The sequence below is a fragment of the Orbicella franksi genome, unplaced genomic scaffold, assembly GCF_964199315.1.
Source record: "Orbicella franksi unplaced genomic scaffold, jaOrbFran1.1 SCAFFOLD_297, whole genome shotgun sequence".
Taxonomy (NCBI): domain Eukaryota; kingdom Metazoa; phylum Cnidaria; class Anthozoa; order Scleractinia; family Merulinidae; genus Orbicella; species Orbicella franksi.
In genome coordinates this window covers 19,844-30,514 of record NW_027670876.1, presented here as the reverse complement: position 1 = coordinate 30,514, position 10,671 = coordinate 19,844, and the positions used below count along the sequence as shown (strand labels likewise).

The window sequence follows — 10,671 nt, the reverse complement described above, 5'->3', positions numbered from 1 at the left end:
TGAATGTGGCTTTGATGACAGACCATTGGAGAATCGCCCTTGTGTGATTTGAAGTCTTAGCTGGCTTTGAATCTCTGGGTTAAGTAGCCGAGACGTAATTGGAAATTCATCACAACAGCAATTAAAGGCCTTCCTTCTAAGAGACTTAAAAGAGAGTCCAAGCAATTGGGCAAGGTTTGAGTTGTTTCTTTTCGTCTACGACCACACCACAGGGAACGTAACGTTCTCGTCCGATCACCGAAGTCAAGTCCTGTTGGGCGGCGTCAGTACCTGGCTGGGTGACCACCTGGGAATACGCCGTGTTGTAGACTTTTGGACCCATTTTGGGACTGGACTCTTCAGAGAAATTTCCATACGCCTCCACATCATTGATCCCTCTGTTTCAAAATGTTGTCTTTTTTTTTTGGAATTATTTTTCCAGCAAGTTGACAGCATATAGAAGCCCTGGTAGACCTGCGATTGAATGTGGCTTTGATGACTGACCATTGGAGAATCGCCCTTTTGTGATTTGAAGTCTTAGCTGGCTTTGGAATCTCTGGGTTAAGTAGCCGAGACGTAATTGGAAATTCATCACAACAGCAATTAAAGGCCTTCCTTCTAAGAGACTTAAAAGAGAGTCCAAGCAATTGGGCAAGGTTTGAGTTGTTTCTTTCGTCTACGACCACACCACAGGGAACGTACCGGTTCTCGTCCGATCACCGAAGTCAAGTCCTGTTGGGCGGCGTCAGTACCTGGCTGGGTGACCACCTGGGAATACGCCGTGTTGTAGACTTTTGGACCCATTTTGGGACTGGACTCTTCAGAGAAGATTTCCATACGCCTCCACATCATTGATCCCTCTGTTTTCAAAATGTTGTCTTTTTTTTTTTGGAATTATTTTTCCAGCAAGTTGACAGCATATTAGAAGATTTTCTTGTTTGATTACAGCACTGCAACACTGAGCAGCACACTGGAGGCAATCTCTTGAATGTGGCTTTGATGACTGACCATTGGAGAATCGCCCTTTTGTGATTTGAAGTCTTAGCTGGCTTTGGAATCTCTGGGTTAAGTAGCCGAGACGTAATTGGAAATTCATCACAACAGCAATTAAAGGCCTTCCTTCTAAGAGACTTAAAAGAGAGTCCAAGCAATTGGGCAAGGTTTGAGTTGTTTCTTTCGTCTACGACCACACCACAGGGAACGTACCGGTTCTCGTCCGATCACCGAAGTCAAGTCCTGTTGGGCGGCGTCAGTACCTGGCTGGGTGACCACCTGGGAATACGCCGTGTTGTAGACTTTTGGACCCATTTTGGGACTGGACTCTTCAGAGAAGATTTCCATACGCCTCCACATCATTGATCCCTCTGTTTTCAAAATGTTGTCTTTTTTTTTTTGGAATTATTTTTCCAGCAAGTTGACAGCATATTAGAAGATTTTCTTGTTTGATTACAGCACTGCAACACTGAGCAGCACACTGGAGGCAATCTCTTGAATGTGGCTTTGATGACTGACCATTGGAGAATCGCCCTTTTGTGATTTGAAGTCTTAGCTGGCTTTGGAATCTCTGGGTTAAGTAGCCGAGACGTAATTGGAAATTCATCACAACAGCAATTAAAGGCCTTCCTTCTAAGAGACTTAAAAGAGAGTCCAAGCAATTGGGCAAGGTTTGAGTTGTTTCTTTCGTCTACGACCACACCACAGGGAACGTACCGGTTCTCGTCCGATCACCGAAGTCAAGTCCTGTTGGGCGGCGTCAGTACCTGGCTGGGTGACCACCTGGGAATACGCCGTGTTGTAGACTTTTGGACCCATTTTGGGACTGGACTCTTCAGAGAAGATTTCCATACGCCTCCACATCATTGATCCCTCTGTTTTCAAAATGTTGTCTTTTTTTTTTTGGAATTATTTTTCCAGCAAGTTGACAGCATATTAGAAGATTTTCTTGTTTGATTACAGCACTGCAACACTGAGCAGCACACTGGAGGCAATCTCTTGAATGTGGCTTTGATGACTGACCATTGGAGAATCGCCCTTTTGTGATTTGAAGTCTTAGCTGGCTTTGGAATCTCTGGGTTAAGTAGCCGAGACGTAATTGGAAATTCATCACAACAGCAATTAAAGGCCTTCCTTCTAAGAGACTTAAAAGAGAGTCCAAGCAATTGGGCAAGGTTTGAGTTGTTTCTTTCGTCTACGACCACACCACAGGGAACGTACCGGTTCTCGTCCGATCACCGAAGTCAAGTCCTGTTGGGCGGCGTCAGTACCTGGCTGGGTGACCACCTGGGAATACGCCGTGTTGTAGACTTTTGGACCCATTTTGGGACTGGACTCTTCAGAGAAGATTTCCATACGCCTCCACATCATTGATCCCTCTGTTTTCAAAATGTTGTCTTTTTTTTTTTGGAATTATTTTTCCAGCAAGTTGACAGCATATTAGAAGATTTTCTTGTTTGATTACAGCACTGCAACACTGAGCAGCACACTGGAGGCAATCTCTTGAATGTGGCTTTGATGACTGACCATTGGAGAATCGCCCTTTTGTGATTTGAAGTCTTAGCTGGCTTTGGTCTTAGCTGGCTTTGGAATCTCTGGGTTAAGTAGCCGAGACGTAATTGGAAATTCATCACAACAGCAATTAAAGGCCTTCCTTCTAAGAGACTTAAAAGAGAGTCCAAGCAATTGGGCAAGGTTTGAGTTGTTTCTTTCGTCTACGACCACACCACAGGGAACGTACCGGTTCTCGTCCGATCACCGAAGTCAAGTCCTGTTGGGCGGCGTCAGTACCTGGCTGGGTGACCACCTGGGAATACGCCGTGTTGTAGACTTTTGGACCCATTTTGGGACTGGACTCTTCAGAGAAGATTTCCATACGCCTCCACATCATTGATCCCTCTGTTTTCAAAATGTTGTCTTTTTTTTTTGAATTATTTTCCAGCAAGTTGACAGCATATTAGAAGATTTTCTTGTTTGATTACAGCACTGCAACACTGAGCAGCACACTGGAGGCAATCTCTTGAATGTGGCTTTGATGACTGACCATTGGAGAATCGCCCTTTTGTGATTTGAAGTCTTAGCTGGCTTTGGAATCTCTGGGTTAAGTAGCCGAGACGTAATTGGAAATTCATCACAACAGCAATTAAAGGCCTTCCTTCTAAGAGACTTAAAAGAGAGTCCAAGCAATTGGGCAAGGTTTGAGTTGTTTCTTTCGTCTACGACCACACCACAGGGAAACGTACCGGTTTCTCGTCCGATCACCGAAGTCAAGTCCTGTTGGGCGGCGTCAGTACCTGGCTGGGTGACCACCTGGGAATACGCCGTGTTGTAGACTTTGGACCCATTTTGGGACTGGACTCTTCAGAGAAGATTTCCATACGCCTCCACATCATTGATCCCTCTGTTTTCAAAATGTTTGTCCTTTTTTTTTTTGAATTATTTTTCCAGCAAGTTGACAGCATATTAGAAGATTTTCTTGTTTGATTACAGCACTGCAACACTGAGCAGCACACTGGAGGCAATCTCTTGAATGTGGCTTTGATGACTGACCATTGGAGAATCGCCCTTTTGTGATTTGAAGTCTTAGCTGGCTTTGGAATCTCTGGGTTAAGTAGCCGAGACGTAATTGGAAATTCATCACAACAGCAATTAAAGGCCTTCCTTCTAAGAGACTTAAAAGAGAGTCCAAGCAATTGGGCAAGGTTTGAGTTGTTTCTTTCGTCTACGACCACACCACAGGGAACGTACCGGTTCTCGTCCGATCACCGAAGTCAAGTCCTGTTGGGCGGCGTCAGTACCTGGCTGGGTGACCACCTGGGAATACGCCGTGTTGTAGACTTTTGGACCCATTTTGGGACTGGACTCTTCAGAGAAGATTTCCATACGCCTCCACATCATTGATCCCTCTGTTTTCAAAATGTTGTCTTTTTTTTTTTGAATTATTTTTCCAGCAAGTTGACAGCATATTAGAAGATTTTCTTGTTTGATTACAGCACTGCAACACTGAGCAGCACACTGGAGGCAATCTCTTGAATGTGGCTTGATGACTGACCATTGGAGAATCGCCCTTTGTGATTTGAAGTCTTAGCTGGCTTTGGAATCTCTGGGTTAAGTAGCCGAGACGTAATTGGAAATTCATCACAACAGCAATTAAAGGCCTTCCTTCTAAGAGACTTAAAAGAGAGTCCAAGCAATTGGGCAAGGTTTGAGTTGTTTCTTTCGTCTACGACCACACCACAGGGAACGTACCGGTTCTCGTCCGATCACCGAAGTCAAGTCCTGTTGGGCGGCGTCAGTACCTGGCTGGGTGACCACCTGGGAATACGCCGTGTTGTAGACTTTTGGACCCATTTTGGGACTGGACTCTTCAGAGAAGATTTCCATACGCCTCCACATCATTGATCCCTCTGTTTTCAAAATGTTGTCTTTTTTTTTTTGAATTATTTTTCCAGCAAGTTGACAGCATATTAGAAGATTTTCTTGTTTGATTACAGCACTGCAACACTGAGCAGCACACTGGAGGCAATCTCTTGAATGTGGCTTTGATGACTGACCATTGGAGAATCGCCCTTTTGTGATTTGAAGTCTTAGCTGGCTTTGGAATCTCTGGGTTAAGTAGCCGAGACGTAATTGGAAATTCATCACAACAGCAATTAAAGGCCTTCCTTCTAAGAGACTTAAAAGAGAGTCCAAGCAATTGGGCAAGGTTTGAGTTGTTTCTTTCGTCTACGACCACACCACAGGGAACGTACCGGTTCTCGTCCGATCACCGAAGTCAAGTCCTGTTGGGCGGCGTCAGTACCTGGCTGGGTGACCACCTGGGAATACGCCGTGTTGTAGACTTTTGGACCCATTTTGGGACTGGACTCTTCAGAGAAGATTTCCATACGCCTCCACATCATTGATCCCTCTGTTTTCAAAATGTTGTCCTTTTTTTTTTTGAATTATTTTTCCAGCAAGTTGACAGCATATTAGAAGATTTTCTTGTTTGATTACAGCACTGCAACACTGAGCAGCACACTGGAGGCAATCTCTTGAATGTGGCTTTGATGACTGACCATTGGAGAATCGCCCTTTTGTGATTTGAAGTCTTAGCTGGCTTTGGAATCTCTGGGTTAAGTAGCCGAGACGTAATTGGAAATTCATCACAACAGCAATTAAAGGCCTTCCTTCTAAGAGACTTAAAAGGAGAGTCCAAGCAATTGGGCAAGGTTTGAGTTGTTTCTTTCGTCTACGACCACACCACAGGGAACGTACCGGTTCTCGTCCGATCACCGAAGTCAAGTCCTGTTGGGCGGCGTCAGTACCTGGCTGGGTGACCACCTGGGAATACGCCGTGTTGTAGACTTTTGGACCCATTTTGGGACTGGACTCTTCAGAGAAGATTTCCATACGCCTCCACATCATTGATCCCTCTGTTTTCAAAATGTTGTCTTTTTTTTTTTGAATTATTTTTTCCAGCAAGTTGACAGCATATTAGAAGATTTTCTTGTTTGATTACAGCACTGCAACACTGAGCAGCACACTGGAGGCAATCTCTTGAATGTGGCTTTGATGACTGACCATTGGAGAATCGCCCTTTTGTGATTTGAAGTCTTAGCTGGCTTTGGAATCTCTGGGTTAAGTAGCCGAGACGTAATTGGAAATTCATCACAACAGCAATTAAAGGCCTTCCTTCTAAGAGACTTAAAAGAGAGTCCAAGCAATTGGGCAAGGTTTGAGTTGTTTCTTTCGTCTACGACCACACCACAGGGAACGTACCGGTTCTCGTCCGATCACCGAAGTCAAGTCCTGTTGGGCGGCGTCAGTACCTGGCTGGGTGACCACCTGGGAATACGCCGTGTTGTAGACTTTTGGACCCATTTTGGGACTGGACTCTTCAGAGAAGATTTCCATACGCCTCCACATCATTGATCCCTCTGTTTTCAAAATGTTGTCTTTTTTTTTTTGAATTATTTTTCCAGCAAGTTGACAGCATATTAGAAGATTTTCTTGTTTGATTACAGCACTGCAACACTGAGCAGCACACTGGAGGCAATCTCTTGAATGTGGCTTTGATGACTGACCATTGGAGAATCGCCCTTTTGTGATTTGAAGTCTTAGCTGGCTTTGGAATCTCTGGGTTAAGTAGCCGAGACGTAATTGGAAATTCATCACAACAGCAATTAAAGGCCTTCCTTCTAAGAGACTTAAAAGAGAGTCCAAGCAATTGGGCAAGGTTTGAGTTGTTTCTTTCGTCTACGACCACACCACAGGGAACGTACCGGTTCTCGTCCGATCACCGAAGTCAAGTCCTGTTGGGCGGCGTCAGTACCTGGCTGGGTGACCACCTGGGAATACGCCGTGTTGTAGACTTTTGGACCCATTTTGGGACTGGACTCTTCAGAGAAGATTTCCATACGCCTCCACATCATTGATCCCTCTGTTTTCAAAATGTTGTCTTTTTTTTTTTTGAATTATTTTTCCAGCAAGTTGACAGCATATTAGAAGATTTTCTTGTTTGATTACAGCACTGCAACACTGAGCAGCACACTGGAGGCAATCTCTTGAATGTGGCTTTGATGACTGACCATTGGAGAATCGCCCTTTTGTGATTTGAAGTCTTAGCTGGCTTTGGAATCTCTGGGTTAAGTAGCCGAGACGTAATTGGAAATTCATCACAACAGCAATTAAAGGCCTTCCTTCTAAGAGACTTAAAAGAGAGTCCAAGCAATTGGGCAAGGTTTGAGTTGTTTCTTTCGTCTACGACCACACCACAGGGAACGTACCGGTTCTCGTCCGATCACCGAAGTCAAGTCCTGTTGGGCGGCGTCAGTACCTGGCTGGGTGACCACCTGGGAATACGCCGTGTTGTAGACTTTTGGACCCATTTTGGGACTGGACTCTTCAGAGAAGATTTCCATACGCCTCCACATCATTGATCCCTCTGTTTTCAAAATGTTGTCTTTTTTTTTTTGAATTATTTTTCCAGCAAGTTGACAGCATATTAGAAGATTTTCTTGTTTGATTACAGCACTGCAACACTGAGCAGCACACTGGAGGCAATCTCTTGAATGTGGCTTTGATGACTGACCATTGGAGAATCGCCCTTTTGTGATTTGAAGTCTTAGCTGGCTTTGGAATCTCTGGGTTAAGTAGCCGAGACGTAATTGGAAATTCATCACAACAGCAATTAAAGGCCTTCCTTCTAAGAGACTTAAAAGAGAGTCCAAGCAATTGGGCAAGGTTTGAGTTGTTTCTTTCGTCTACGACCACACCACAGGGAACGTACCGGTTCTCGTCCGATCACCGAAGTCAAGTCCTGTTGGGCGGCGTCAGTACCTGGCTGGGTGACCACCTGGGAATACGCCGTGTTGTAGACTTTTGGACCCATTTTGGGACTGGACTCTTCAGAGAAGATTTCCATACGCCTCCACATCATTGATCCCTCTGTTTTCAAAATGTTGTCTTTTTTTTTTTGAATTATTTTTCCAGCAAGTTGACAGCATATTAGAAGATTTTCTTGTTTGATTACAGCACTGCAACACTGAGCAGCACACTGGAGGCAATCTCTTGAATGTGGCTTTGATGACTGACCATTGGAGAATCGCCCTTTTGTGATTTGAAGTCTTAGCTGGCTTTGGGAATCTCTGGGTTAAGTAGCCGAGACGTAATTGGAAATTCATCACAACAGCAATTAAAGGCCTTCCTTCTAAGAGACTTAAAAGAGAGTCCAAGCAATTGGGCAAGGTTTGAGTTGTTTCTTTCGTCTACGACCACACCACAGGGAACGTACCGGTTCTCGTCCGATCACCGAAGTCAAGTCCTGTTGGGCGGCGTCAGTACCTGGCTGGGTGACCACCTGGGAATACGCCGTGTTGTAGACTTTTGGACCCATTTTGGGACTGGACTCTTCAGAGAAGATTTCCATACGCCTCCACATCATTGATCCCTCTGTTTTCAAAATGTTGTCTTTTTTTTTTTGAATTATTTTTCCAGCAAGTTGACAGCATATTAGAAGATTTTCTTGTTTGATTACAGCACTGCAACACTGAGCAGCACACTGGAGGCAATCTCTTGAATGTGGCTTTGATGACTGACCATTGGAGAATCGCCCTTTTGTGATTTGAAGTCTTAGCTGGCTTTGGAATCTCTGGGTTAAGTAGCCGAGACGTAATTGGAAATTCATCACAACAGCAATTAAAGGCCTTCCTTCTAAGAGACTTAAAAGAGAGTCCAAGCAATTGGGCAAGGTTTGAGTTGTTTCTTTCGTCTACGACCACACCACAGGGAACGTACCGGTTCTCGTCCGATCACCGAAGTCAAGTCCTGTTGGGCGGCGTCAGTACCTGGCTGGGTGACCACCTGGGAATACGCCGTGTTGTAGACTTTTGGACCCATTTTGGGACTGGACTCTTCAGAGAAGATTTCCATACGCCTCCACATCATTGATCCCTCTGTTTTCAAAATGTTGTCTTTTTTTTTTTGAATTATTTTTCCAGCAAGTTGACAGCATATTAGAAGATTTTCTTGTTTGATTACAGCACTGCAACACTGAGCAGCACACTGGAGGCAATCTCTTGAATGTGGCTTTGATGACTGACCATTGGAGAATCGCCCTTTTGTGATTTGAAGTCTTAGCTGGCTTTGGAATCTCTGGGTTAAGTAGCCGAGACGTAATTGGAAATTCATCACAACAGCAATTAAAGGCCTTCCTTCTAAGAGACTTAAAAGAGAGTCCAAGCAATTGGGCAAGGTTTGAGTTGTTTCTTTCGTCTACGACCACACCACAGGGAACGTACCGGTTCTCGTCCGATCACCGAAGTCAAGTCCTGTTGGGCGGCGTCAGTAGTACCTGGCTGGGTGACCACCTGGGAATACGCCGTGTTGTAGACTTTTGGACCCATTTTGGGACTGGACTCTTCAGAGAAGATTTCCATACGCCTCCACATCATTGATCCCTCTATTTTCAAAATGTTGTCTTTTTTTTTTTTGAATTATTTTTCCAGCAAGTTGACAGCATATTAGAAGATTTTCTTGTTTGATTACAGCACTGCAACACTGAGCAGCACACTGGAGGCAATCTCTTGAATGTGGCTTTGATGACTGACCATTGGAGAATCGCCCTTTTGTGATTTGAAGTCTTAGCTGGCTTTGGAATCTCTGGGTTAAGTAGCCGAGACGTAATTGGAAATTCATGACAACAGCAATTAAAGGCCTTCCTTCTAAGAGACTTAAAAGAGAGTCCAAGCAATTGGGCAAGGTTTGAGTTGTTTCTTTCGTCTACGACCACACCACAGGGAACGTACCGGTTCTCGTCCGATCACCGAAGTCAAGTCCTGTTGGGCGGCGTCAGTACCTGGCTGGGTGACCACCTGGGAATACGCCGTGTTGTAGACTTTTGGACCCATTTTGGGACTGGACTCTTCAGAGAAGATTTCCATACGCCTCCACATCATTGATCCCTCTGTTTTCAAAATGTTGTCTTTTTTTTTTGAATTATTTTTCCAGCAAGTTGACAGCATATTAGAAGATTTTCTTGTTTGATTACAGCACTGCAACACTGAGCAGCACACTGGAGGCAATCTCTTGAATGTGGCTTTGATGACTGACCATTGGAGAATCGCCCTTTTGTGATTTGAAGTCTTAGCTGGCTTTGGAATCTCTGGGTTAAGTAGCCGAGACGTAATTGGAAATTCATGACAACAGCAATTAAAGGCCTTCCTTCTAAGAGACTTAAAAGAGAGTCCAAGCAATTGGGCAAGGTTTGAGTTGTTTCTTTCGTCTACGACCACACCACAGGGAACGTACCGGTTCTCGTCCGATCACCGAAGTCAAGTCCTGTTGGGCGGCGTCAGTACCTGGCTGGGTGACCACCTGGGAATACGCCGTGTTGTAGACTTTTGGACCCATTTTGGGACTGGACTCTTCAGAGAAGATTTCCATACGCCTCCACATCATTGATCCCTCTGTTTTCAAAATGTTGTCTTTTTTTTTTTGAATTATTTTTCCAGCAAGTTGACAGCATATTAGAAGATTTTCTTGTTTGATTACAGCACTGCAACACTGAGCAGCACACTGGAGGCAATCTCTTGAATGTGGCTTTGATGACTGACCATTGGAGAATCGCCCTTTTGTGATTTGAAGTCTTAGCTGGCTTTGGAATCTCTGGGTTAAGTAGCCGAGACGTAATTGGAAATTCATCACAACAGCAATTAAAGGCCTTCCTTCTAAGAGACTTAAAAGAGAGTCCAAGCAATTGGGCAAGGTTTGAGTTGTTTCTTTCGTCTACGACCACACCACAGGGAACGTACCGGTTCTCGTCCGATCACCGAAGTCAAGTCCTGTTGGGCGGCGTCAGTACCTGGCTGGGTGACCACCTGGGAATACGCCGTGTTGTAGACTTTTGGACCCATTTTGGGACTGGACTCTTCAGAGAAGATTTCCATACGCCTCCACATCATTGATCCCTCTGTTTTCAAAATGTTGTCTTTTTTTTTTTTGAATTATTTTTCCAGCAAGTTGACAGCATATTAGAAGATTTTCTTGTTTGATTACAGCACTGCAACACTGAGCAGCACACTGGAGGCAATCTCTTGAATGTGGCTTTGATGACTGACCATTGGAGAATCGCCCTTTTGTGATTTGAAGTCTTAGCTGGCTTTGGAATCTCTGGGTTAAGTAGCCGAGACGTAATTGGAAATTCATCACAACAGCAAT

The 10,671-nt window shown here is 44.6% G+C and overlaps 19 non-coding genes and 2 pseudogenes across 19 annotated transcripts; all 21 read left to right on the top strand.

Annotated features, from left to right (window-relative positions):
* Nucleotides 1-193: 193 nt before the first annotated feature.
* On the top strand, nucleotides 194-311 carry LOC145475772 (5S ribosomal RNA; annotated as a pseudogene).
* Nucleotides 312-653: 342 nt separating this feature from the next.
* LOC145475767 (5S ribosomal RNA) lies at nucleotides 654-772 on the top strand. The gene has a single exon (XR_014046564.1). It is a non-coding gene; the product is annotated as a 5S ribosomal RNA (ribosomal RNA).
* A 385-nt stretch (nucleotides 773-1,157) lies between these two features.
* On the top strand, nucleotides 1,158-1,276 carry LOC145475765 (5S ribosomal RNA). The gene has a single exon (XR_014046562.1). It is a non-coding gene; the product is annotated as a 5S ribosomal RNA (ribosomal RNA).
* A 385-nt stretch (nucleotides 1,277-1,661) lies between these two features.
* LOC145475764 (5S ribosomal RNA) lies at nucleotides 1,662-1,780 on the top strand. The gene has a single exon (XR_014046561.1). It is a non-coding gene; the product is annotated as a 5S ribosomal RNA (ribosomal RNA).
* Nucleotides 1,781-2,165: 385 nt separating this feature from the next.
* On the top strand, nucleotides 2,166-2,284 carry LOC145475762 (5S ribosomal RNA). Its single transcript, XR_014046560.1, has one exon. It is a non-coding gene; the product is annotated as a 5S ribosomal RNA (ribosomal RNA).
* A 401-nt stretch (nucleotides 2,285-2,685) lies between these two features.
* LOC145475761 (5S ribosomal RNA) lies at nucleotides 2,686-2,804 on the top strand. The gene has a single exon (XR_014046559.1). It is a non-coding gene; the product is annotated as a 5S ribosomal RNA (ribosomal RNA).
* A 382-nt stretch (nucleotides 2,805-3,186) lies between these two features.
* Nucleotides 3,187-3,307, top strand: LOC145475771 (5S ribosomal RNA; annotated as a pseudogene).
* Nucleotides 3,308-3,692: 385 nt separating this feature from the next.
* On the top strand, nucleotides 3,693-3,811 carry LOC145475760 (5S ribosomal RNA). Its single transcript, XR_014046558.1, has one exon. It is a non-coding gene; the product is annotated as a 5S ribosomal RNA (ribosomal RNA).
* A 382-nt stretch (nucleotides 3,812-4,193) lies between these two features.
* LOC145475824 (5S ribosomal RNA) lies at nucleotides 4,194-4,312 on the top strand. Its single transcript, XR_014046617.1, has one exon. It is a non-coding gene; the product is annotated as a 5S ribosomal RNA (ribosomal RNA).
* Nucleotides 4,313-4,696: 384 nt separating this feature from the next.
* LOC145475823 (5S ribosomal RNA) lies at nucleotides 4,697-4,815 on the top strand. Its single transcript, XR_014046616.1, has one exon. It is a non-coding gene; the product is annotated as a 5S ribosomal RNA (ribosomal RNA).
* A 386-nt stretch (nucleotides 4,816-5,201) lies between these two features.
* LOC145475822 (5S ribosomal RNA) lies at nucleotides 5,202-5,320 on the top strand. Its single transcript, XR_014046615.1, has one exon. It is a non-coding gene; the product is annotated as a 5S ribosomal RNA (ribosomal RNA).
* A 385-nt stretch (nucleotides 5,321-5,705) lies between these two features.
* Nucleotides 5,706-5,824, top strand: LOC145475821 (5S ribosomal RNA). The gene has a single exon (XR_014046614.1). It is a non-coding gene; the product is annotated as a 5S ribosomal RNA (ribosomal RNA).
* A 384-nt stretch (nucleotides 5,825-6,208) lies between these two features.
* LOC145475820 (5S ribosomal RNA) lies at nucleotides 6,209-6,327 on the top strand. Its single transcript, XR_014046613.1, has one exon. It is a non-coding gene; the product is annotated as a 5S ribosomal RNA (ribosomal RNA).
* A 385-nt stretch (nucleotides 6,328-6,712) lies between these two features.
* Nucleotides 6,713-6,831, top strand: LOC145475818 (5S ribosomal RNA). Its single transcript, XR_014046611.1, has one exon. It is a non-coding gene; the product is annotated as a 5S ribosomal RNA (ribosomal RNA).
* Nucleotides 6,832-7,215: 384 nt separating this feature from the next.
* Nucleotides 7,216-7,334, top strand: LOC145475817 (5S ribosomal RNA). The gene has a single exon (XR_014046610.1). It is a non-coding gene; the product is annotated as a 5S ribosomal RNA (ribosomal RNA).
* A 385-nt stretch (nucleotides 7,335-7,719) lies between these two features.
* Nucleotides 7,720-7,838, top strand: LOC145475816 (5S ribosomal RNA). Its single transcript, XR_014046609.1, has one exon. It is a non-coding gene; the product is annotated as a 5S ribosomal RNA (ribosomal RNA).
* A 384-nt stretch (nucleotides 7,839-8,222) lies between these two features.
* Nucleotides 8,223-8,341, top strand: LOC145475815 (5S ribosomal RNA). Its single transcript, XR_014046608.1, has one exon. It is a non-coding gene; the product is annotated as a 5S ribosomal RNA (ribosomal RNA).
* A 384-nt stretch (nucleotides 8,342-8,725) lies between these two features.
* Nucleotides 8,726-8,847, top strand: LOC145475770 (5S ribosomal RNA). Its single transcript, XR_014046567.1, has one exon. It is a non-coding gene; the product is annotated as a 5S ribosomal RNA (ribosomal RNA).
* Nucleotides 8,848-9,232: 385 nt separating this feature from the next.
* LOC145475814 (5S ribosomal RNA) lies at nucleotides 9,233-9,351 on the top strand. The gene has a single exon (XR_014046607.1). It is a non-coding gene; the product is annotated as a 5S ribosomal RNA (ribosomal RNA).
* Nucleotides 9,352-9,734: 383 nt separating this feature from the next.
* Nucleotides 9,735-9,853, top strand: LOC145475813 (5S ribosomal RNA). Its single transcript, XR_014046606.1, has one exon. It is a non-coding gene; the product is annotated as a 5S ribosomal RNA (ribosomal RNA).
* A 384-nt stretch (nucleotides 9,854-10,237) lies between these two features.
* LOC145475811 (5S ribosomal RNA) lies at nucleotides 10,238-10,356 on the top strand. The gene has a single exon (XR_014046605.1). It is a non-coding gene; the product is annotated as a 5S ribosomal RNA (ribosomal RNA).
* Nucleotides 10,357-10,671: the final 315 nt, after the last annotated feature.